We start from the raw sequence: 25,884 nt of genomic DNA, 5'->3' as shown, positions 1-25,884 counted from the left end.
TCTGCTCCTAGTTCCAGCTTCCTGCTAATGCAGACCCTGGGAGGTAACAGATGATGACTTAGATACTTAGGTCCCACCAGACAAGTAGGGCACCTGGATGAAGTTCCAGACTCCTGATTTTTGGCCTGGCCCAGCCCTGGGTATTGAGGAGAGGGGGATAGTGAACAAGCCAATGGGAGATTGATCTGCGTTTGTCTCTCTCTCACTGCTTTTCTGTCCCTCTGCCTCTCAAGTAAAATGAAAATACACTAATTTAATTTAAAGCTTGGATCCTGAACAAGCCAATGAAGGAAGAAAGATGATGTCAGACCTTATGAACAGGACTGTTCCAGGTTCTCTATTGATGCAGCAATAAATGGGCTCAGTGGTATGGGCTTCTGAGCGACTGCTTACACCCTGCCTCCTGTACCAGGGGACTGAACTGTGGTTTCCAGATTATTTTTAGATCAGAAGCATCTGACTTCATGGAAATCTACCAACCCACGATCCTGTGGAATTGAATGAACTGATAGGGAAAATCTAATACAGCGAATTTAATCTCCTGAGGAGAACTGTGTTATCCTTGGTGTTCCACTTACTCATGGGTCTGTAAGGAAGTCCTCTGTTTTCCTTCAAGTTCTGTCTCTAACCCTGAATGTAGAGGCTATGCTTTCGCAAACTGAAATGAAACACTCTGTAGATGATATCTTGTACTCCCCAGCCTCTTGTCATTTCAAAAACAAATACTTCTGCCAAGTTTATTTTTCATGCCAATATAGTCATTTCTCTGCATTTAATAAGAATCTCTGCTACTTTTTATGAAGGTAAAACTAAACAAATCAACTGTTTGATCAGCAACTATACTGGACTATCATATTAGAGAATGAATTACATTTTGTCTGGCACAACAAGCCTACAATGAGGGAACACTATGGTTTTTAATCTGTGGTGCCAACACACCTAACTGAATTTGGTCAAAATATCTTGAGTTAGGGTTTTTGTTTTTGTTTTTTAAGATTATTTATTGAAAGGCAGAGTTACAGAGAGGCAGAGGCAAAGAGAGAGATAGAAGTCTTCCATCCACTGATTCACTCCCCAGATGGGCAGAGCTGTGCCAATCCCAAGCCAGGTGCTTCTTCTGGGTCTCCCACATGGGTGCAGGGGCCCAAGGACTGGGGCCATCTTCCACTGCTTTCTCAGGCCACAGCAGAGAAGCTGGATCAGAAGTGGAGCAGCTGGGACTCGAACTGGTGCTCATATGAGATGCTGGCACCACAGGCAGCGGCACAGTGCCGGCCCCATGAGTTCAGGTTTTAGAAATATGTGTAGCCAAGACTAATCTCCAGAATTTTTTTATATGATTATAAGAAGGACTGTTAAGAAAAATTATTCAAACTCAGGAATAAGACCAAAAAATTACATGAATTTTTAATGTATAACAAGACTCTTTAAGGATTATTTCATTTTCTAAGGAATGTTCTTTTTATGACTTAATATTTACTATTGATTAAGGTTTATATGTTGTAAAGTTTCATATTAAGTTGTAATTTTTTTCAGGGACAGATGTAAATAATTTTCCCCCATAGTAAAATAAATAAACAAAAAAAACCTCCAAAGTTTTAAATCAGACCTACAAAGTATTTCTTTGTGCCTTTCCAAATGGACTATACATATTTCCTGTTCATATAATTCTTTTAAAAATTATTTATTTGAAACTCATAGAGAGTCAGAGAGAGAGAGACAGACAAACAGACAGACAGAAGTCTTCTATCTGCTCCCACATGGGTGCAGGGGTTCAGGCACTTGGGCCATCTTTTGCTGCCCTTCCAGGCACATTAGCAGGAAGCTGGATGAGAAATGGAGCAGTCTGAACTTGAACTCACGCCTATATGGGATACCTGCACTGTAAACTTACCCCTCTGCGCCACTGTTCTGCCCCCCCTTATTTATTTATTTATTATTTATTTATTTGAAAGGCAGAGTTACAGAAAGAAACAGGGAGGGAGAGACACAGAGAGAGGGATCATTCATCCACTGGTTCACTTCCCAGATGGTCACAACGGCTGGGGCTGGGCCGGGCTGAAGCTGGGAGCTTCATCCAAGTATCCCATGCGGGTAGCAGGGACCCAAGCACTTGGGGCAACCTCCGTGCTTTCCCAGGCATGTTATCAGGAATCTGGATGAGCAGCGGTGCAGCCAGGACTCGAGCCAGCCCCCATTTGGGACGCACGTCTCCATTCTTAAGGAAGCAAGTTGCTCTGCGGTTTCCCAGTAACCTCAATCCAGCAGGTTGCAAAGCTATTTCCCTTCTCAGACTGCAGCCCCTGATTCTTATCCCAGAAACTCCTTTCTTTCATCTTCCCTGGCCTACGAATTCCCTGCCTGTTCCATCATCTTCAGCCTCAGGGAAGTCAAACCCCTGTCTCCAGAGCAGGTTCCTATTTGGAAACCAGTGTGGCCGAGATGTTCCTCCTCATTCCTGAGCCTTGCGTCCACACTGCATTTCCTAGCTGCACAGCACTCTGCTGTCCCCAATGCCTGACTCCATGGTGCCCAGGGGAACTCCTGGGCCTGATCGTGGACCTTTCTTTACCCAGTTACTGATAGAACTCCCCTGCTTAGCCTCAGAGGAGAAAGGAAGGAAGTCCTAAAGCTGGAGACAATGTTTAAAGTGAGTTCACATCGTCATTGATCATAAAATAGAGCAATAAAATAATTTATTAAGGATTTATTTATTTATTTGAAAGCCAGAGTTATAGAGAGAGAGGGAGTAGCAGAGAGAAAGAGATCTTTTGGTTCACTCCGCAAATGGCCATAACAGACAGGGCTGGGCCAGACTAAAGCTAGGAGCCAGGAGCTCTATCCAGGGCTCCCACAGAGGTTCAGGGGCCCAAGCAGTCGGGCCATCTTCTGCCACTTTCCCAGGCATATTAGCTTGGAGCTGGATCAGAAGTGGAGCAACCAAGACTCAAACTGGGTGTCCAAATGGGATGCCGGTGCTGCAGGCCATGGCTTAACGTGCTGAGCCACAGAACCAGCCCTTGTAATTCTTCTTGAAACTAACTCACCATGTAACTCATTACAGAGTTGAAAAATTAGTCATTGACTTGTGTTCATTCTATATTTGTATTAAAGCATGCGTTTAAAAATTCTGATCTTTTAAAAGTATATTTTGTCACTCTTTAATAGCTTCTCTGATTTCCCTATTCTAATTCAACCTACATGCTGCTGTCAGTCTAGTCTTCCTAAAATATCACTTATTTCCCTTACTCCCTTCCTTGCTGAAACTATCAACAAGATAAATTTCTAAAAGACAGTATTCATAGTCCTTTGCTTTTGAGCTCCAAATGTCTTTAGCACTTTATACAAAAGCTTCTTTCAGCCTAACAAAAATATTGTACTTATTTTATCTTTTTAACCAACGTATCATGTTACAACAGCTGCAACAACAATAAAAATAATCTAATTATGTTCCCCATCCATTTATCTTCTTGGAATTTCTATTCCCTCAAGCCATCTTGTTTTATCTCAGCTAGTAACACCCCCTCACCATGGGAATTGGGTGCCTGAACTCTTCGAGCAATTAGCACTACAAAAAGGCACATTCTGACATAATAAAGGATATATCTGGATTTTGCCCTGGTTCCCAGCATAGAGCTTCAAACCCTTGGAACGTCCTGAGTAACAGTCATATCTGGTATGTTATTGGGGTAATTCATTGTAGGCCTCTAGACCGATGCAAGGGTTGAACTAATCATCAGAAAGACCAATCGTGTGAGTTCAGACGTAGATGCTTAGGATTTGGAACCAGGCCTTGACCTCCAAGGGGGAGAGAATGCCTGGAGATTGAGTCCAATCAAGTGGCCAGTGATGTATTCAGTCATGCTTTGTAATGAACCTCCAGTAAATCTTCTGGACATCAAAGCTCAGTGGAGCTTCCTTGTTGGTGAACACGTTTATGTGACAGGAAGCCGACTCCTCTGGATTCCCTGACAGGAGGGAACAACATGACTGATTGGATTAGATCCCTGGCCTAGCTGGGCTGATTGGATTTTTGTCTTCTAGGAGTGTTCATAGAAACATTGGAATGTTCATTTGTTGGCTAGTGGTGCTAGAGCAAGCTATATCTGAAGTAGTAAGTATTACAACACAGTTTTATTGAATGACTCAATAAAATTACTGTAATTTTAGGCCAGTGATGACCATTCTCCTGTGTTCCTGGAAAAACAGAGAAAATCAATTTGCTGAAAAGGAGGAGAATTAAGCATGCTATAATCTTAATGTTTGTTTTTCCTCCCCCAAATGCATATATGGAAATTAATAGTCAATGCAATAATATTAAGAGGTGGGCATTTAGGGGTGATTAGGTTGTGAAGGTAGAGTCTTCATGCTTAGAGTATTCATAAAAAAAGGATCAAGGGAGCTTGTTCACCCCTTCTACCATATAAAGACACAAATAGGGAACTTCAAAAAGTTAGTGGGAAAATGGAATTAAAATTATGAGCTTGGGGGGCTGGCACTGTGGTGCAACAGGTGCCAGCATCCCATATGGGCACTGATTCTAGTCCTGGCTGCTCCTGCTCCATTTCCGATCCAACCCCCTGCTATTGCCTGGGAAAGCAGTAGAAGATGGCCCAAGCATTTGGGCCCCTGCACCCATGTGGGAGACCCAGGAGAAGCTCCTGGCTTTGGATTGGCCCAGCTCCAGCTGTTGCAGCCATTTGGGGAGTGAACCAGTGGATGGAAGACCTTTCTCTCTGTCTCTCCCTCTCACTTTCTGTAACTCTACCTCTCAAATAAATAAATAAAACATCTTTTAAAATAATTATACGTTTGGGGCTGGCTTTGTGGCACTGTGGATTAAGCTGCCAGTTGCAATGCTGGCATTCCATATAGGAACATCAATTCATGTCCCAGTTGCTCCTCTCCTGATCTAGCTCCTTGCTAATGTGCCTAGAAAAGCAGTGGAAGATGACCCAAGTGCTTGGTACCCTGCCATCCACATGGGAGACCCAAATGGAGTTCTAGGATTCTAGCACCAGCCTGGCCCAGCCCTGGACATTGCAACTATTTTTGGGAATGAATCAGCAGTTGGAAGATATTTCCCTGTCTCTCTTCTTTCTGTCACTCATATAAATAAAACTTTAAAAAAAAGTATGAATTTATTTTAGCAAAAAAAATTTTTACCAAATTTTTTTGCAATATGTGAATGTATATTATGAAAAAACTATATACAACAGGGCTGGCGCTGTGGCACAATGGGTTAATGCCCTGGCCTGAAGCGCCAGTATCCCATATGGGCGCCGGTTCAAGACCCAGCTGCTCCATTTCCTGCCCAGCTCTCTGCTATGGCCCGGGAAAGCAGTAGAAGATGGCCCAAGTTTTTGGGCCCCTGCACCCACGTGGGAGACCCAGAAGAAGCTCCTGGCTCCTGGCTTCGGATCGGCACAGCTCCAGCCATTGTGGCCTTCTGGGGTTGAACCATCAGATGGAAGACCTCTCTCTCTCTCTCTCTCTCTCTCTCTCTCCTCTCTCTGTGTAACTCTGACTTTCAAATAAATAAATAAATCTTTAAAAAAAACTATATAAATGTATTTCAAAATTTGTTTTGCAACCAAATAAATTCATACTTTAAAAAAATTAAAATTGTTTTATTTGAGAGACGATAGAGAAAGGGCTCCCATCCTCTGGTTGGTTCCCAAATATCAGCAATGAAGAAGAGGGAGGTGGTGCTAAGCCATGAAGTAGAAACTCATTCCAAGGTCCCACATGGGTGCATGGTGTCAGGGACCCAACTGCTTGAGCCATCACCTGCTGCTATCCAGGGTGTGCATTAGCAGGAGACTGGAGTCAGAAGCTGGATCCAGGTATCAAACCCAGGCACTCGGATGTGGGCTGTGAGCATCTGTGGAACAGAGAGCCCTCCTTAGTCACAGGACCTGCTGGCTCCTTGATCTGGGACTTCCCAGCCTCCAGGACTCTCAGCAGTAAATTTCTGTTGCTTATGAATGATCCAATCTAAGATATTTTGTTACAGTAGCTCCCAGAAAACAAAGACAAAGCAGCTGCAAAATTAGAAGCAGAGACAAATGATCGCAGCATTTTTTTTTTTTTTTTTTTTTTTGAGATAACCACTTTGGACTCTGAAACGTTTTCCTGTTCCAGGCCTTGTGAGGCCCTGGTGCACCCTTCTCTGGTTTGCCTTGAAATGGGTCTGTATCTTCCTGTTAACATTTTCCCATTTGCTCCTTAGTTGAAGTCATCTTCTGTTGCTAGTGTTAAAGGATATTTTTAGTGACAAAATCATGATTCTCATATAAATAAAAAAAGAACATCATTTTACTTGTTCTTTAGTTACATGAGGAAACCGGTAAGATGTTACAACAGAGTCCAAAGAGAATCCAAGCAGCAGTAATATTTTTTGATCAGAAATATTGAAGTGAATTTCCAAACGGATGCAAAGGTGTCATTTGGAAGAGAGGGCGTGTTATCCACTCACTGGACAGTATTCATCTGAGTGGCTATGGACAAGAACTATTTGCATGGTTCCATGTTTTCTACAAGTCAGTTTGCGTCACGGAAGTGTTTGAGAGAGAAGAAAATGAATCTCCCCGGATGATCAGATACTCTCAACATTAGAGCATTCCATTGAAGTATGCCCAGTGAGTTCTTTGTTTCTTACAGTGTCTTAAATGTAATGTCTTCATACTAGGAAACAAATGATCCTTGTCTAAAACAGTGTTTCTCCTATAGGTCTGTGAGAGAAAATGGTCCTCTCTGTGAAAGATCTGCCTGGATGCAGAGAGAAAAGAAGCCAATCCCTGCTTCTGGGGAAGATGAGTCGCCCCAGCAACTCACGGGCTGTAGATCCCTTGAATCCAGCCTCCCTCACCAGATTTTAAGCCACTTGAGTACAGGAAACTTGCTGAATGCCTAGTGCACCTTCAGAAACGGTGTCGTCAGAAACAGGTCTTCCAGAAATACTTGCTGATCCACTGCTTGACTTTTGTAAATGGAAACAAGAAATGTGCCACTGTATTGGAAGATATAAGACAACCGTGACAAAGCAACAGCACAAGCTAGTCTGTAGCTGAAAATCAGTCAGAAAATCAAAGATTCATGTGATCTGATAAAGGAGTGCAGTAACATTATTAAACCTCATATTTCAGAAACTTTTAAAAATTGCTATAAATTATATGACCAGTATATTATGTGGAGAAAAGGGGGAAAATGCTTCAAACAGGGGGAATTTGCATGTAAAAAATGACAATTAAAAATGGACTGATTTTACCTCCCCACCCTGTTTTTTTTTTTTTGTTTTTTTTTTTTTTAACTTTCAGTCCTTAGATCTCCAATCTCCAGGAAGCTACGCTAATATGAGAGGATAAAAGAGACCTTAGTGGAGGCTGCCAGGCACCCCCTAAACAGAACTAATAATGAGTCCTTTCAGAGTTTCATGATGCCACACCTGGGCCAGGCGCTTGTCTCCGGGCAGCCTTCGTTCTTCCTGTCTTGCTGTGTTGCAACTTCTCACCTCAGGAACCGCCCCTGTGCACACAACTCAGTACACACAACTCCGGTTTGAAAACACCGTCTCTCTGAAGGAACCCAGAACATGTTACTCCAAAATATGTTCTTTGACCAAAAAAAAAAAAAAAAAAATTGTTTTTGAGCTGGTATTTATCCTAGCACTTAGAACCTGGAAAAAGACAGCTGGATCTCACATCTGAGTACTTGAGTTTGATGCCTGGCTCTACCTCCTGTTTCCAGCTTCCTGTTAACTCAGACCCTGGGAGGCAGCGAGTGACAGCTCAGGTGGTTGGGTTCCTACCACCCACCTGGAGACTTGTACTGAGTTCCTAGCTCCCAGCCTTGGCCAAGCCAAAGCCCTGACTGTGGTGGGCATTTGGGGGAGTTAAATCAGTGAATGAGATCTCTATCTAGTTCTTTCTCTCTGCCTCTCACATAAATAAATTTAAAAAATATATTTATTTATTTGAAAGTTTCAGAGAGGTAGAGAGAGAGGAAAAAGAGAGAGAGAAAGAGAGGTCTTCTATCCACTCGTTTACTCCCCAGTGGCTGTAACAGCTGGAGCTGGGCCCATCGGAAGACAGCAGCCAGGAGCTTTCTCTGAGTCTCCCACACGAGTGCAGGGGCCCAAGGACCTGCGCCATCTTCTACTGCTTTCCTAGGCCATAGCAAAGAGCGGGATCAGAAGTGGAGCAGCTGGGACCTGAACTGGCACTCATATGGGATGCGGCCGCTGCAGGCGACAGCTTTACCCACTACGGCCACAGGGTTAAAAAAGCAGCAGCAAATTGAGGAAAAGCTCTGTTTTCTTGATTTTCTGCCTAAAGCAAAGACAAACATTTTTCTTTAAGCGGAGTCAGTTCTAGGTTTCTATCAGCCCATTTTTGTACCAGAGGAATCTGCAAAGAAAACTCCCTCCACTAGACTTCTCCGTGTATTTCCCTTCTCACAGTTCCCCACCCTGGGAGGTAGGCAGGTAGACAGTGAGCAAGAGCAGCTGAGAACTGCCAGCACCCAAGCCAAAGCTGGCTGCGCACTCCCCCAGCCCCACCTTCTCCCATTCAAGCTGCAGCTGCCCTGCTTTACTGGTTAAGAGCTGGTGCTGGCTTGAAATATCCCACGGGCTGTGGCGCGGCACACCCGCGCCCCATCACACAGCTGAGCCTCCCTCCCCAGTGCTCCAGAAGCCGTCACACTTCTGAGATTTCCACTCAAGCCCCACCCCACCCGAAACTCCACCTGTCTGAAAATTCGGTTAAGTGACACCCCAGACATCACCCTCATTCCAAAAGGAGGACCCTAAACTTTGTTCATTACTGCTCTCCCTCATGCACTCTCTGAGTGCTTTCTTTTTGCCTTTAAATGAGCATTGCTGTCCTGCTGACCCTCATCTGGGGCTCCTGTTTGAATGCTTTCACCTGTGGAGACAGAACTTGGAGCAAATCTAGCTGGGGCGCTCCCCCAGAACACTTGGAAGCCTAAAGCTGAGTTCCTGTATCTTGTCATTCCTCCCCACATTTACTGTTCTTTCTTGAAGATTCTGTGTGAGTGGAGTTCTGAGCTACCACATGGAGTTACTTTTTTGTTGAAGTTTTTCCTAATGATGTGTATTGCATGAATTAATAAGCTGTTTGTTTTTCTCATATTAATCGGTCTTTCATTACAAGGGCCTGTTCCAACGAAGAATCTACAAGGGTTTAGGAAAAAATTATCTCCCCTCCCCCCACCACCACCATCCCTCATTTTCTTTCAGGCTCTAAAGAGGTTTGTTGTTAATCACCTCCAGGAACTAAATCAGCATGAAAACCATGGCAGAGGAAAAAAAAAAAAAAAAAAAAAGGAAGCTTTCCTGTCTCCCAGTAGTTTCTGAGTTAGTACACCACGAGTGGAGAGTGATGTGATAATTTTTCCCTCTGCTTTTGTGTATGCATTGTGGGGAAATGCACTTTTCCTCCTGTCCCTAGTCCCATCCTCTTTCTACAGATCTAGATGTAAATTAGTCCTGAAGACACAATGCTGGTAAAGCGGTAACTATCCCTCTAGCACAAGTGGGAATTTGCAGTTTTTGGAACCTTTCCTTGCCCAGGTGGAGACTTTTGTGCATAATGGAGACCAATATAATCTCACTGAGTAAGTTCCCTGCTTACTCAATCGCAGCTGAAACTTGGAATTGCAAATTTCACTTTTTTTTTTTTAAGTGAGTTAGATTAATTGAATAGACTGCAAGGAAGCAGCAGGCGAGGAGGACAGGTAAGGGCTGACTATTGTTGCCGAATTTCATTTTTAAAAGATTTTTTAAAAAAGATTTATTTGAAAAGCAGAGTGAGAGAGCGAGAGCAAGAGAGGAGAGAGATCTTCCATCCATGGTTAACTCCCCAAATGTCTGCAATAGGAAGACTCGGAACAGGCTGAAGCCAGGAGCCCTGAATTCCCTCCTGGTCTCTCACAGGGACGGCAAGGCCCAAGCAGTTGAGCCATTTTCTGCTGCCTTCCCAGACACATTAGCAGGAAACTGGATAGGTAGCAGCATAGCCAAGACTCCAACCCACACTCACATATGGAATGTTGGCATCTTGAGTGGTGGTTTAACCTGCTGTGCCACAACACCAGCCCCACAAATTTCATTTTCAGAAGTCTGTAGATAAAGGCATGGCTTTTAAGAGCTTTTAAAAGCAGGATTTTAAGAAAATTTTTACTTTTTAAGAATTTGAGTTTCGGAAGGAATTTTTTTAATCTTTGAAATTAAAAGAAGGGGCAGGCCTTTGGTCTAGCAGTTAAGATACCAATGAGGGTACCCATGTCCTGATTGAGTACCTGGGTTTGATACCTGGTTCTAGTTCCAACGCAGACCCTGAGAAGGAATACAATGGCTCTAGTAATTCAGTTCCTGCCACCCACATGGGACATCTGGATTGTGTTCTCAGCTCACAATTAAAACCCTGACTCCCCTCATTGCAGTGTTCTGGGGAGTGAACCAGATGATGAGAGCTCTGTCCATGTATTTGGCTTTGTCTCTTTGCCTCTCAGACACATTATTTTAAACTAAGAGAAGCTTAGTTTAAAGCTTAGTTTAAACTAAGAGTGCTGCTTGATTTTGGAAAGCTGCCAAGTAATACAAGAATTTAGTTGTTTTTTTTGTTTGTTTGTTTTTGTTTTTGACAGGCAGAGTGGAGAGAGAGAGAGAGAGACAGAGAGAAAGGTCTTCCTTTGCCATTGGTTCACCCTCCAATGGCCGCCGCGGCCGGTGCACAGTGCTGATCCGAAGCCAGGAGCCAGGTACTTCTCCTGGTCTCCCATGGGGTGCAGGGCCCAAGCACTTGGGCCATCCTCCACTGCACTCCCTGGCCACAGCAGAGAGCTGGCCTGGAAGAGGGGCAACCGGGACAGAATCCGGTGCCCTGACCGGGACTAGAACCCGGTGTGCTGGCGCCACAAGGCGGAGGATTAGCCTATTGAGCCATGGCGCCGGCCAAAGAATTTAGTTTAATGAACTTTTGTATAAGTTGAAACAAGGTTGGGTTCCAAGTACCTAATCAGAAAGAGTGGTTTCCTTTGAAGCAAAAGGGTCTCTTTGTGTTGGAGTCAGAAAGGGCCTTGTTGTTTTGTGATTATAGACGTTTTTCTGGTATTAAGCTAGAGATACTGCTTGATGTGCAAACAATGTATAAGCACTGTTGTGTGTGATTCTATAGCAAAGCAATTTGGAAATTGAAGACTCGACTCAACCCACAGGGGACTGTGGACCGGATCACGAAGTGAATGAAGCTTGCATTCTTCCCTTATAGTGCTTTAATCCCTTTCAGGGTCCCCTGCTCTCCAACCTCTTTTATGCTCCAAGTCCTCAGCTAACTTCCAGGAGTGTTATTGCTTTCTAAATTATAATTTAAAAGTGCATTCTTAAGCACCAAAGACACTTAAGAGAGTAGAGGAAGAACTGGTGTTGGAGTTCAGGCAACATAGCCACCTGTAGAAGAGCTATTTCTATCCGAATGCCTCTTATATTCTTATATGCTCTGGTTTCTACTTAGGAATGGTTAATTATTGCCACATGTCTTTCACAATTGCTACTAGCTCACTTATAACACAGAAATGTTGGTCATTTCTCATTTTCCTGCCTTCTCTTCTAAGCAAAAAATAAAAATAACAGGATCCATGATCAGTTATTTATACATTGACTGAAATTCATATTATTTTGCCACATCCAGACCCCACTGCATTTCTTTCTTTCTTTCTTTCTTTCTTTCTTTCTTTCTTTCTTTCTTTCTTTCTTTCTTTCTTTCTTTCTTTCTTTCTTTTTTTTTTTTTTTGACAGGCAGAGTTAGACAGTGAGAGAGAGAGAGAGAGAGAGAGAGAGAGAGAAAGGTCTTCCTTCTGTTGGTTCACCCCCCAAATGGCTGCCACGGCCAGCGTGCTGTGCCGACCCAAAGCCAGGAGCCAGGTGCTTCCTCCTGGTCTCCCATGCAGGTGCAGGGCCCAAGGACTTGGGCCATCTTCCACTGCCTTCCCAAGTCACAGCAGAGAGCTGGACTGGAAGAGGAAGGAGCAATCGGTACTGCATTTGTCTTGACTTTCTTTTTTTTTTTTTTTAAAAGATTTATTTATTTATTTGAAAGATAGAGACAGAGAGAAGTGGGGGGAGAGAAAGAGAAAGGGGGGGAAGGGGGAGGGAGAGGGATTTATCTGTTGGTTCACTCCCCAAATGGGCTCAATGACCAGCGCTATGCCAGGATGAAGCCAGGAGCCAGGAACAACTTCTGGGTCTCCCACGTGGGTAGGAGGAGCCCAAGTACCTGGACTATCTGCTGCTGCTTTCCCAGGCACAATAGCAGGGATTGGAACTGGAGCAGCTGGGACACAAACTGCACTCATGTGGGATGCTAGCATTGCAGGCCATGGCCTAACCATTGTGCAACAGTGCCAGCCCCTATCTTGACCTCCTGATACACCTTCATCTAATGGATCTGCATATCTCCCTTGCTGACCCTGATTCAGAATTGACTACATAGAAGAATCCTGCTACTCATTTGATTCATGTCAGGTGAAAGCTAGACACACTAAACCCCTGGTGTCCTCACAGTTGGATGCCATGGTCCTGATATGGGCCTCAGAGTACACACAGTAGGCTACTTCCAACCAGATTAGTGCTCACACAGCTGATAAACACAGGAATTGACTGCCAATGACATCATCTAGAGACTTTACCTTCCTAACGGAAGACAGATACAGTTTTCCATATTTTGACTTCAAAGAATATTCCCTTTCTTCTTCCCTGAACCCCATTCCTAAGAGCCTGCTCAGAATGCACAAATGAGCCCCTGCTGGACAAGAACAGTTTTCCATTAAGCTTTCAATCTTGGTTTCTATTACTCTTTATGTTTTTACTTTATGAAATAAAAGGCTTTATCTCCTTTCCAAGGAATTTTAGGGGTCAAGGAATAGAGAGAACAATATGTGAAGAGTGCAGTAATGAACAGAATAACCTACCCATGGTTGCTGAAATATTGCTTGTCTGAGCCCTGGGATTACACCACATAGAGAATCACTAAACCTTCCATTTTACTATTAGCAAAGAATTGGTCAAGTTTAACATGCTGGACGTTGTATTATTAAAGCAACATCAATTTTTCTTTTCTCCCCAAGTAGAACAATTGGAATATAAAATATGCTTCTACCATTGTTCTTGGTGTCCCTTGTGGATGGGTTGTTGGACCACAAGCAGATACCAGAATACAAGGATGTTCCATTCCTTATGTTAAATGACAGAATATTTATATATAACTTGCACATATTCTTCTGTATCCATTAAGCCATCACTAGATGGCTTATAATACATAATACAATGTAAATGCTATCTACATTGTTGTTATATTACATTGTTGTAGGGATAATAAGAAAAAAGTGAGTACATGTGCAGAAATTTATTTAGAATAATTTTGATCTATGTTTGGTTGACTCTGGTGATGTAGAAACTGCAAATATGGAGACACAACTGTGTATACAACACAGTGTTACAACAAATATACTGGTGATCTCTGCTTGGCTTTCACTGTCTAACATTCATGAGATATGCTAATGATATAAACTTAAGAATGTATATATAACATTAACTTCACTCATTAGAAGTTTGCTCCAGTTTTCTGTATGTACAAGGGTACTTCAAAATGTTCATGGAAAAACAGTGGAATTAAAAGATTATTTTGAAATCCATGCATAGCTTTTTCATAATGTGCATTTTTCATTAACTTTTTTGAAGACCTCTATTTGTATGAATTTCAAGATTTTGTTCACCAACATAAACTTATCCTTTAATTCCATGTTTCATGAACATTATGGAGTACCTTCATATGTACTTCATCCCTTAAGATTTCTTTTTTTCTTTAAATATTTATTTTATTTATTTGAAAGAGTTAGAGAGGAAAGACAGGTCTTCCATCTGCTTGTTCACTCCCCAAATGGCCCCAACAGCCAGAGCTAAGTTGATCCGGAGCTGAGCTGATCCGAAGCCAGGAGGTTCTTCCAGGTCTCCCATGTGAGTGCAGGGGCCCAAGAACCATTCTCTGCTGCTTTCCCAGGCACATTAACAGGGAGTTGGATCAGAAGTGGAACAGCCAGAACCCGACTGGTGCCTATATGGGATGCAGCTGCCGCAGGCTGGGGCTTTAACCTGCTGTGCAACAGCATCGGCCCCAAGATTTTTTGAAGTTGTATTGAAGTAGCTTCATACTGAAAAAATGTCAACTGAGATTTTGTTGCGGGTGATGCTAGGGAAGGACTATTCAAAAGTTAGAAGGTGAAGTTTCATGCTATCAGTTGAAAACAAAAAGGTATCCACTGGAGGTAGGAAAGGTTGCATGTAAGTGAAGGTAGGAGGTTGGTGGTAACTCTCTGAACTGTCCACTCAATCTTGCTGTGAACCTTAAACTATTCTGGGGAAAAAAAAAAAAAAAAAAAGACCAGGGGACTGGCATTGTGATGCAGCGGGTTAACCTACCACTTAACAAGCTGGTATCCCATATTTGAGTGCTGGTTCAAGTCCTGGTTACTCTGTTTCTGATTCAGCTTCTTGCTAATATGCCTAGGAAGGCAATGGAAGATGGCCCACATGCTTGGGCCACTGCTACTCATGTAGGGAACCTGGATGGAATTCTAGGCTCCTGTCTTTGGTCTGGCCCAGTCCCAGCTGTTGCAGCCATCTGGAGAGTGAACCAGCAGATAAAGAGAGAGAGGTCTTCTCTTTCTCTCGTTGTTGGCTATCAATCTTGTACTGTCTCTGTCATTTTGCCTTTCAAATGAATAGGTACATTTTTTAATTAAAAGATTAAGCAGGAATCAGCCTCCATCTGACCTGCAGTATGTTCAATATATCTAGCTCTCTGCCCACTCAACAAAATTTTTAAATTTAAATTTTAAAAATTTTAAAGTCTTTTTTTTTTTTTTTTGACAGGCAGAATTAGACAGTGAGATAGAGAGACAGAGAAAAAGGTCTTCCTTTTCCATTGGTTCACCCCCTAAATGGCTGCTGTGGCTGGCATGCTGCGGCCGGTGCAATGCGCCGATCCAAAGCCAGGAGCCAGGTGCCTCCTCTGGTCTCCCATGAGGGTGCAGGGCCCAAGCACTTGGGCCATCCTCCAATGCACTCCCGAGCCACAGCAGAGAGCTGGACTAGAAGAGGGGCAACCGGGACAGAATCTGGCACCCCAACCGGGACTAGAACCTGGGGTGCCGGTGCCACAGGCGGAGGATTAGCCAAGTGAGCCGTGGCACCAGCCTTAAAGTCTTTTTAAAAATTGGAGTGAAACAAGGAAATGAGTCATTTTGGTACAATTAATTAATGTTTATTGAGTTGCTACCGATGCAGTAGATACTATGGGATTCACCTGCTAGAGCCAAGACTGCTATTTTCCATCAAATAACTGTTCTAGCCTTCACCTTGATGACACATGCTCATTAAAACCCTCAATTTTCAGTTGGGCATTTGGCTTTCTAATATAGTCTATTTTCTAGTTGCTTTTTAAAGTATGAGTGGTAAGTGACTAAATTTCTGGCATAGAAATAAGACACCACTAGAACCAGTGAATACTTTTTCTCAGCAATGTACTTAAACGGAGTAAATCTTTTCTTCGCTTGTTCTTCCCAATAGCTTGGCAGTTGTTATGGTTTGTATTATAATCTGGGTATCTCTGAAAGGTCGATTTACCGGGGACTTGGTCCCCCAAAGTCTTATATTCATGGTTAGTGGAATAATATTAATGATTAATGGATTAAGGTGGGGTGTGATCTAATTATGGCATCTAGGAGAGTTGGGTTGAGTAGAGAGTCTTTTGGACGGACACTGAGGCTTTCTGTCAGAAGGTGGTTCTCCCGGGACAGTTGGTTCTATAAGAATTCAGCTAAGCTAAGCTGTTCTCTCTGCTCACTTCTTCCTCTCTCCCTCTTTCTCCTTCCCCCCTCCCCTCTCTCCCCTCTTTAATTTTCCCCCCTTTCTTTCTCCTGTCTCCCCCTCCCCTCCCCTCTCCCTCCTCTCTGTCTCTCCCTCCCTTCTTCCCCCTCCCACTCCCCTCTCACTTCCCCTCCCCCTTTCTCTCCCTGCTCCCCCCTCTGCCTCTCCCCATCTTTCTCCGGTCTCCCCCCTCCCCTCTCCCTCTTCTCCTCTGTCTCTCCCTCCCTCCTTTCCCCTCCCCCTCCCTCTCCCCTCTCACTTCCTTTCCCCCTCCCCCTCCCTCTCCCCTCTCACTTCCTTTCCCCCTCCCCCTCCCTCTCCCCTCTCACTTCCTTTCCCCCTCCCCCTCCCTCTCCCCTCTCACTTCCTTTCCCCCTCCCCCTCCCCTCTCACTTCCTTTTCCCCTCCCCCTCCCTCTCCCCTCTCACTTCCTCTCCCCCTTTTCCCTCTTCCTCTTCCCCTCCCCCTCCCCCTCTGCCTTTCTCCCCCTCCCTCTCCCCTCCTCCTCCTTTCCTGCTCTCCCCTTCTCTCCGCATCTCTGCTTCCTAGCTTTCCATGTGATTCTCCTCTGTACATGTTCCACTGTCGATTGTCCTCATCAAGCACCAAATCACTGGGGCCATCTGATCTGGGACTGTGAACCTCCAAATTTGTAAGCCAAAATAAACATCCCCCTCCTGGCAACCTCCTCTCAGGGATTTGTTGTAGCAACCAAAAGCTGCATTCACACAACTGGCTGAAAGCATCCCTTTCGGTTAGGTGAATACATGGAGTTTACAAAACAAATCTCTCTAGACAAGATCTTTGGATGTGAGTACAAAGACAGGGAATTGACTGAAACAAAAAAGAAATTCTGAATTCTATTTCCTGAAAATATATTATTTAACCACCAAAGCAAGTCCCAAGCCTGCACAAAAGAGAAAAGGGGCTGGATAAACAGCGCCTCTCCCAAAAAATGCATAACTTTCAGAAGCCAATGTCAGATATGGTCATAGAGGATGTTGCTCAAGGAGGATGTGAAATTGCAAAGGCAGAGGCCATGAAGAATTGTGTTTGTCTTCCATCATTGTCATAACACAATGCTACAGACTGAATAGTTTAAGCAACAGAAATTAATTTTCTCGTTGTTCTGGAAGCTGGAAGTCTAAGATGAAGGTGGCAGCAGGCTTGCTGTCTCCTTGGCTTGTAGATGGCCACCTTCCTGCCGTGCCTTTACAAGGCCTCTCCTCTGTGTACATCCTGGTATCACTTCCTCTTAGTATAAGGGCACCAGCCATATTGGTTTAAGGATCTACTCTTATGACCTCATTTAACCCTAATCAGCTCTTTAAAGGCCCTATCTCCAAAAATTGCCATATGGAGATTTAGGGCTTCAATACATGAATTATGAGTAAGACACAATTCAGTCTATGACAAAGAAAAGGAAAGGGTTCATCACAGAAAGCAGAAATCGAGAGCTGCCTGGTATGTTAACCAAGGAATCCCGTTCCCTGATGGGAAGTCTCTGCAACTGCTGCCCAGGAGAGCCGGACAACTTCTATGGGCAGTGCTCATGAGGGTTGCATGCTTTTCATTTTCTCCTTACCCAATTAAAGTGGTTTTTTTCATCAAAAAAATTAAAATTTATTTTCATTCAATTTGAAAGGTGGGGGAAGCAACAGGGAGAAAGGGGGAGAGAGAGCAAGAGAGTGCTCCCCTATTCACTGGTTTACTCTCCAAATGCCTGCAACACCCAGAACTGGGCTAGGTTAAAGCCATGGGCCAAGAACTCAATTCAGGTCTTCCATATGAGTGGCAGGGACAAATTTTTGAGTCATCACCTGTTGCCTCCCAAGGTCTGCGGTAACAGGAAGCTGGAATCAGAAGTGGGGCTGGGACTAGACCAGGCACTCTGATATGGGAAGTGGGCATCCCAAGCTGCATCGTAAGCACTGTGCCAAATGTCTTCCCCTGAAGTTTTAATCAAGATTAGCCTGTTTCATTATTATATATTAGTGTGAATAATAGCTGTTAATTTAACTTATGAACTTCTCGATCATGAGCTGCTACTTTCAGACAAGGTGGAGATGACTGATTATAACCCAGTATTTCTGGACTTTGAGCTTAAGCCAGTAACAGTAGGACATCTGGGAATTATCTCCCCTGGAGAGAGACGGTCTCTGTGTGACAAGAAGGGTCATGTGGATGAGGACTATGGCAGGGTCTGCTTCTTGTCCTCTAAAGTGTTCTTTCTCCCTCTGTCAAGTTTTAGCTGGATACAAGACCATCTGAAATAAAGACCACATTTCCCAGAATCCTTTGTAGGAAACATTTAAAAATTTTGCTGGTTTCTTGCTAGAAAGGAGCTGATTGGAAAGAGGATACAATTTTTGGAGCTTTATTTTCCCTCTTAGACTATGAAGTAAAACTGCCTGCTGTGAATGGAACAGCAAAAAGACCTAAAGAGCTAGATCTACCTCTAGGCTTCTATTACGAGAGACAGGAAGAAATAAATGCTTCTCAAGCCGGTATGATTTGGGCTTTTCTGGTTTGTTCTTTTGTCAGTGTGACTAATGGAGGTAGTGTGTCTCCCAGAATCCTTCTTGTATGGCTCCAGGTTAGAGTTGACCAAAAAGAAGAGCTTGCTCATGATTTGCAAGGCAGAAATGAAACTGTAGTCAGGTCTCTCTGAAAGTCTTCATCATGCCACAGGTGACAGGCAGAGGTCAAAGTGCCCAGTAGATCCAGCTTGTCCTCTCTCCTCTATCCTATGCCAGGCTTTTCTTCACAACTCCCAGCCCTGATGATCAATGGTAGCTGCTGGCACACCGCCAGAAACTTCGCAATAGGTAGGCAGAGGCCGGCTCCGTGGCTCACTTGGCTAATCCTCTGCCTGTGGCACTGGCACCCCGGGTTCTAGTCCCAGTTGGGGCCCCAGATTCTGTCCCGGTTGCTTCTCTTCCAGTCCAGCTCTCTGCTGTGACCTGAGAGTGCAGTGGAGGGATGGCCCAAGTGCTTGGGCCCTGCACGCGCATGGGAGACCAGGAGGAAGCACCTGACTCCTGGCTTCGGATCGGCGGCTTTGGATTGGTGCAGTGCGCCGGCCATAGCAACCATTTGGGGGGTGAACCAATGGAAAAAGGAAGACCTTTCTCTCTAACTCTGACTGTCCAAAAAAAAAAAAAAAAAAAAAGTAATAGGTAGGCAGAGCTGTCCTAAGAGAGGCACAGCTTCCCATAAAGTGCTGTCTGAGCACCTCATTGGCAGTCACCTTGGCTGATGGATGTGCTTGGCTGCTTAGATTTTCTTGCAAGCTTCAACTCGTTCACCCACGCCAAGTGAACAACTTCAGAAGAACTGCTTAGGGACTTAGAGATCTGAATTTCCTTAACTCCGCCCACAGCTGTGGAAGCTCTGATCTCTATTTTTGGAGCTCAGAAAATGATATGCCAAAGTATGGCATTTGCTATGCTGAGTACTTTAACTTACCAAAGCAGGGGTGGGTGTTTGGCACTGTGCTTAGGATGCCTGCATCCTATATCAGAGTGCCCGAGTTTGAGCTCCAGCTCTGCTTCCAATTCCACCTTCCTGTTACTACACATCCTGAGAGTCGGCAGGAGATGACTCAAGCCCTTGGGTCCTTGCCACCCATGTGGAAGACCCTGTTGAGTTCTGGACTCTCAACTTCAGCTTGGCCCTGTCTTGGCTGTTGTGGGCATATGGGAAGTGAACCAGAGGATAGAAGATTCTCTCCCCCTCCCCCTCCCCCTCCCATTCTCCCTCCTTCCATCCCTCCCTCTGATTTCCAAATAATAAAGTAAGCAGAAAATTTGACCAAAGGAATCTCTTAAGTGTCTAAAAGGTTGGTGCTGTGGCATAGCAGGTAAAGCCACCACCTGCAGTGCCGGCATCCCATATGGGTGCTGGTTTGAGTCCCAGCCACTCTACTTCAGATCCAGCTCTCTGCTGTGGCCTAGGAAAGCAGTAGAAGATGGCCCAAGTTCTTGGACCCCTGCATTGGGTCTAAGATAGTCCAAGTTCTTGGACCTCTGCACTGATGTGAAAGACCTGGAGGAATATCTTAGCTCCTGGCTTCGGATTAGCCCAGCTCTGCTGTTTGTAGCCATTTGGGGAGTGAACCAATGGATGGAAGACCTCTCTCTTTCTCTTTGCCTCTGCCTCTCTCTGACTCTCCCTTTCAAATAAATAAATCTTTAAAATAAAACTTAGTTATTTGAGAAGCAGAGTGACAGGGAGAGACAGAAGGGAGAGATCTTCCACCCTGGTTTGCTTCCCAAATTCCTTCAACAGCCAGGGCTGGGCCAGACCAAAGCCAGAAGCCAGGAACTCCATCTGGGTCTCCCATGTGGGTGGCAGGTACCTAAATTCTTGAGACACCATTTGCTGCCTCCCAAACACATTAGCAAGAAGCTGAAATTGGAAGTGGAATACCCAGGACTTGAACCAGCACTCCAATATGGAATGCAAATGTCCTAAGCTATGGCTCAACTTACCATGCCACAATGCCTGCCCCAAATACATCAGGTTTTATGACATATGTAGGTCATTTTATCCTAAGAGTTAACATGCATTAGCCAACTAAATCTTTCTAAGAACTTTGGGAAAGTGGTGCATTATTATTTCCATTTTAAAGATGTAGAAACTTTTCCTTAGGAAAGTAAGTAATGGCGTCTTGGCCTTTTGGCTAAGATCAAGTGAAAGTAAGTAACATTCCCAGTCATGTAGCAAGTAGGGAAGCCAGGATTGTAATTCAATCTGCAAGAGCCCCACATGTTGCCCTCTACAGCTTAATACATACGCAGCTGTGGTGCAGGAATTCTACTCTGTGTTATGTTCTTTCTTATGTTAGTGTTTCATGTTTAAAGTCAGTTGTGCACTCTGAGCATACAAGTGTAACATAAGAGCACCAAACAATAAAGGTTGTTGTTGTGCCACCAGGGATTATAATAACCATGGAAAGCATCAAGCTGACAGTCCATTCATGCATTTCCACTCCAGACCCCTAAAAATTCCACTCCAGGCAAGGACTAGGGTCTATTTTTTGGTTTTACGTAATATTTAAGAGCTGAGAAAAGATTAACGCCACACCTTTGGCATATTGCCTACTGAAGAGCAGACTTCAGGCTAAGTTGCCAACAATCAATTCAGAAGAACAAGAGAACAGGTCAGAGCCTGATATTGGGGTGTAAATGAAAATCAAGTCAGAACTTGGAACATTTTTGGAATTTACTAAACATATATCCACGGGGAAAGGAGAAGAAAGATGGGCAATATCTTGTTGTACAGTATTTTTGGATTCTCTTAGATCTCAATACTTTATAGGGAGCCAGAATCTACATTTCCTTGGCCGATGTGGAAGATACTCTCAGCCACACACTCATATCCTCAGGATACCAACATACTCATATCCTCAGGTGTTAAGACATACAGACAATGTCCTAGGACTACCACATGGCTCTGCCTGAGGGCTTTCTCACAGCCAGATGCAGAGCAAAACCAAAGTACCACTTTGCCGCGACAGAAAACTGATGTCTGTTAGAAATGAGGGGGTGAATTGCCTACCTCCCTCTCCCCCTCAGACAGGACAGTGCCCCAGGATTCCCAGCATGATGTAGCCTCAGTTGTACTCCATGGGAATGTTGTAATTAATTACCCTTCTAATTGACGTTGTAATTGCTCTAGGCTGCCTTCATTTCCCTGTCTTACTGCCCCTATCAATGCTTCCTGGGGTCACCTCCCAAACTACTTTTTATTTAAAACTTTTGTTTAAAGTCTGCTTCTGAAAGAATCTAGCCTAACATGGCTCAGTTATGGGGAAAGCACTCCTGTCCCAAAACAATTGGCTGCAATTATCCATTTCATCAAGCTTGAAATTCTACCCATTGGTGATGCCTCTGGGGGAGGGGAGCATTTGGAACATTGTTTGACACTTGGGAGACTCACATCCCATAGTAGGGTGCCCAGTTCAAGTCCCAGTTCCACTCCTGAATCCAGCTTCCTGCTAATGTGCCATGACACTTCCCAGATTCCAAAAAAAGAAAAGAAAAAGAAAAAAAAGACACAGACAGGAGCAGTACTAAAGCCCCACCCAAACCCCATGCCTTTGAATATTCAATTAGGCCCCGCCCTGGGACAACCCCAACTTTGGTGGGGTGGCAGATCTTTCCTTGTGAGAAGAGAGTGCCCACACTCAGGTCTGAGTGTGCACTGTCCCTCTCAGTAAATCATGTTTTCTTGTATGCCTTCACATCTCCTCCGTGAATTCTTTTCTCACATAGAGACCAGAACTTGGAACAGGCTCAGGCTGTTTAAAACTTGTCTGAAGTCTGCTTCTGAAAGAATCTAGCCTAAGACGGCTAGATTCCAAGAACAGGCTCAGTTCCCCAGAGTAGTATCAGGTATTAACGTGGGAAATTCAAATACCCTTTGCAGGATAATAAAGCAACTTTCTTTCTTGGCATTTTTTTTGTTCTTTCATTCGTTTGTTCTTTTTTCATATTTTGGGAAAATTGGTTGGTTACATTGCTTTACTCTTACTGGCATTTAACTTGGCCTCAGAATTGCTCAAAAGAATCATTAACCATCATAAAGCAAAATTTTACAACCTCATTCTGGGGCGGCCTTAATAGAATTGTCTATGTGAGAAGAGATGAGATCTCAAGTCCTCTTCTGCAATTTGGAGCTGAAATATTGAGTGTACAGGCGATGGCCAGATAATATATAAAAATATAACTCTGACCCAGGAAGAGGATTAGAACAGGCTACCCCCAAAATATCCTGTTTTAACAAATCGATTATTTTGAACCTAAGAGAGCTGAGAAACAGCAAATGCTCCTGTTCCTCTCCCTTTCTCCCTCAAAGCAGGGTGTAATTTTTCGTGAGAAAGATGTCCTCCCAATACTAGAAAAAGGCAACATTCTTATCACTGGAAATACAGAGTTGATGCTGAAATGAGTCTGCACAAAGCTTACTGATATAACCTTTATCTTCCATTTGTTTCCCCCATATATTTCCTCAACACTTTCCCACAGTTTTCCACTCCTTATAAGTTCAAACCCCTTTCTTTTGTGTAGTCATTGGCCCACAATTTATTATCCTTGGTTAAAATGACATCTAAGTCCCTGACTCTAACCACATATTTGAGGTTTTCATTTCCTTTGAAGTCCTCCAGGTAGTGAAAAAAATAAATATGAAATAAAATTCTGTTCTTCTGTTAATCATTTCAGAATAATTTATAGACTCCATGTCCATAACATAAGAGGGTAGAGAATATTTCTTTTTTTTTTTTTATTTGACAGTTAGACAGTGAGAGAGAGACAGAAAGGTCTTCCTTCTGTTGGTTCACCCCCCAAATGGCCGCTATGGCTGGCGTGCTGCGCTGATCCGAAGCCAGGAGCCAGGTGCTTCCTCCTGGTCTTCCATGTGGGTGCAGGGGCCCAAGCACTTGGGCCATCCTCCACTGCCTTCCCGGGCCATGGCAGAGAGCTGGGACTGGAAGAGGAGCAACTGGGACTAGAACCCAGCACCTATATGGGATGCCAGTGCTGCAGGCGGAGGATTAGCCAAGTGAGCCACGGTGCCGGCCCTGAGAATAATTTTTTTAAAAATATTTATTTGAAAGGCAGAGTTACAGAGAGGCAGAGACAGAGCATCCATCCACTGGTTCACTCCCCAGTTGGCTGCAATTGCCGGAGCGGCGCTGATCTGAAGCCAGGAGCCAGGAGTTTCTTCCGATCTCCTGCACAGATGTAGGGGTCCAAGGCCTTGGGGTCATCTTCTGCTTTCCCAGGGCACAGCAGAGAGCTGGATCAGAGGTGGAACAGCCAGGACTTGAACTGGTGCCCATATGAGATGCCTGCACTACAAGCTGTGGCTTTAACTGCTGTGCCACAGCCCTGGCCCTGAGAACACTTATTTCCTCTCTTACAAGCAGCAGCCTACCCAGGAAACCAACCGCTTGTATACAATGCCAGCCCAGGGAGGCCGTCAGCTATGAGTCAGACTATGTAGAAGTCAGACTGTCCTCTCTAGTGGTAGTCCAGGAAGTCAAACAGTAACAGTTATTCCTGAGACAAAGCCCCCAAAAGGCCAAGACTCAGTAACTGATGCTTTTCTGAAGTTTTGTCCCTGCTTCCAACTTAGAACCAAGCAAATACAGCCAAGTTTATAGCTCTAATCAATCACATAAGAGGCTTTGCTTCTAGTTTGTCTGCCTACGTATTCCCTGTGCCAATAATCTCTTACTGGGGCCATACTTGAAACCTTCCTTTTTTGTCTACTGTAAAATTTTCTGGCTTCTTTATCTGCCTTTGGATCTCTGCCAAGACAAGTCTCACTGGCTGGCTTCCTCGCTGTAGCAAGTTCTGAGCGAATAACCTTTGCTTCTTCTCTTTTGGTTGATCTTCGTTTATTCCCACAGCTGTCCACACTCCTTAGCTTTCTCTTTGGGGCTAGTGTTTGGGATCACCCCTTACTCTCTCCATCCACATTGTCCTTACAAAGATGACATACCATTTTAGAGTCAGAAACGTAAGGATGCCTTTCACCCCTGACATACGATTGCACTTTCTTTTAACGAGACAGAAATGTTAGAGCGCCGAGAGAACTAGGCCAGAGGCTTTCATGTGTCCTTTCCCCACGACCGAATGCAATCCAACAGCGTTTAGATTTCACCAGTACTGCTCCCGTCCCTTGTGCTTTGCCTGAAGTGGGAATTGTTGACTATCTGAAGTTTCTCTTTCTTCATTTTAAAATTTTTCTTTATTTTCATTTTATCTGAAAGGCAGAGAGACAGAGAAACAGAGATCTTGCAGTCGCTGGTTCACTCCCCCAAAGACTCAAAATAGCCAGAGTTATACAGGTGAGAATAGGTAGGGGCAGGAGGAGGAGTGTGATCTCCAGCTCAGGAGCCTAATTCCATCTCCTTGATTAATAGCATATCAGTTCACTCCCCTAAATAGTCATAACAGCCAAAGCTGAACCAGGCCAAAGTCAGGAGCCGAGAACTTAACCCAGCTCTCCCATGTGGGTGGCAGGGGCCCAAGTACTTGAGCAATCATCTACTGCCTCCCAGAGTGTGCATTAGCAGGATGTAGAATCAGAAGCAGAACAGTCAGGACTTGAACCAGGCACTCTGGTATGGGATGTGGATGTTCCAAGGGGTGATGTAATCACTGGACCACACACCTGCCGCTTCTACTCCTCTAACATAGGACTGCTACCTCAGTGAGTGGCTCCCTGCAGGTTACCACTGAGTCTCTGAAAGAAACTTTCTTAGGGAAAGTGAGGGCTAAGTGCCTTTTTGGGGTCTGTGTGTCCTAACTTCCTTATACCCTCTCAGTCTAGTTATTTGCTCTTCACCCTCATTTTGACTGTTCTGTGTGTTGGAAGGTGCTTAGAATCTGTAATCTAAGTTGGTTTTGGTCAGATTCAACCAATGGAGGGAAATAAAAAGGCAAGAGGAGAGGAGAGATGTGATTCTCTTTTCCAGTTTTGAGTAGGTGAAACAGTTGCGGTTTCTGGTAGTTGAAACAAAGACTGACAGTAGGACAGGTGGCAGAGGAAACGGTGGTGGTGGTGAGCTTGGAGCAGAGAAACTATAGTGATTCCAACAGCGCTCTGCACGTGGCCTCCTGGAGCCCTGCTCAGGCAGCTGGGCTCCAGGAACAAAGCCTTGGCTGTACCCATCCTTGGACTCTGCTTAACGATTTTGCTTCTCCAACCTAGGAATAGTGGAAGTTGTCCTTCATTTCTCTCTAGACTTTCTCTCTAGACTTTCCACCAACCTTAAACAATTCCTTTATTTAAATCTCTTATGATTGAAATACCTAGAGCAGTTTTTGTTTTCTTAATTACCTACTCTCATGGTGAAATCCAATTAAAATTTTATCTATAGTGAAATCTCAAGGCATCTTTATTTTGTTCTATTTGGGATA

General features: G+C 44.2%; 1 long non-coding RNA gene across 1 annotated transcript in view; it reads left to right on the top strand.

Moving 5' to 3' along the window:
• Window positions 1–7,260, top strand: part of LOC127492067 (uncharacterized) — an 11,673-nt gene extending 4,413 nt beyond the window's left edge. The window contains exons 2-3 of the long non-coding RNA XR_007921052.2: window positions 6,334–6,641; window positions 6,733–7,260. This is a non-coding gene — a long non-coding RNA (uncharacterized lncRNA). The remainder of the gene's footprint in view (window positions 1–6,333; window positions 6,642–6,732) is intronic.
• Window positions 7,261–25,884: the final 18,624 nt, after the last annotated feature.

This window comes from Oryctolagus cuniculus, chromosome 9, assembly GCF_964237555.1.
Source record: "Oryctolagus cuniculus chromosome 9, mOryCun1.1, whole genome shotgun sequence".
In the NCBI taxonomy this organism is placed as follows: Eukaryota; Metazoa; Chordata; class Mammalia; order Lagomorpha; family Leporidae; genus Oryctolagus; species Oryctolagus cuniculus.
Note: the sequence above shows the minus strand (reverse complement) of the source record. Positions and strands in the feature narration are given on the sequence as shown.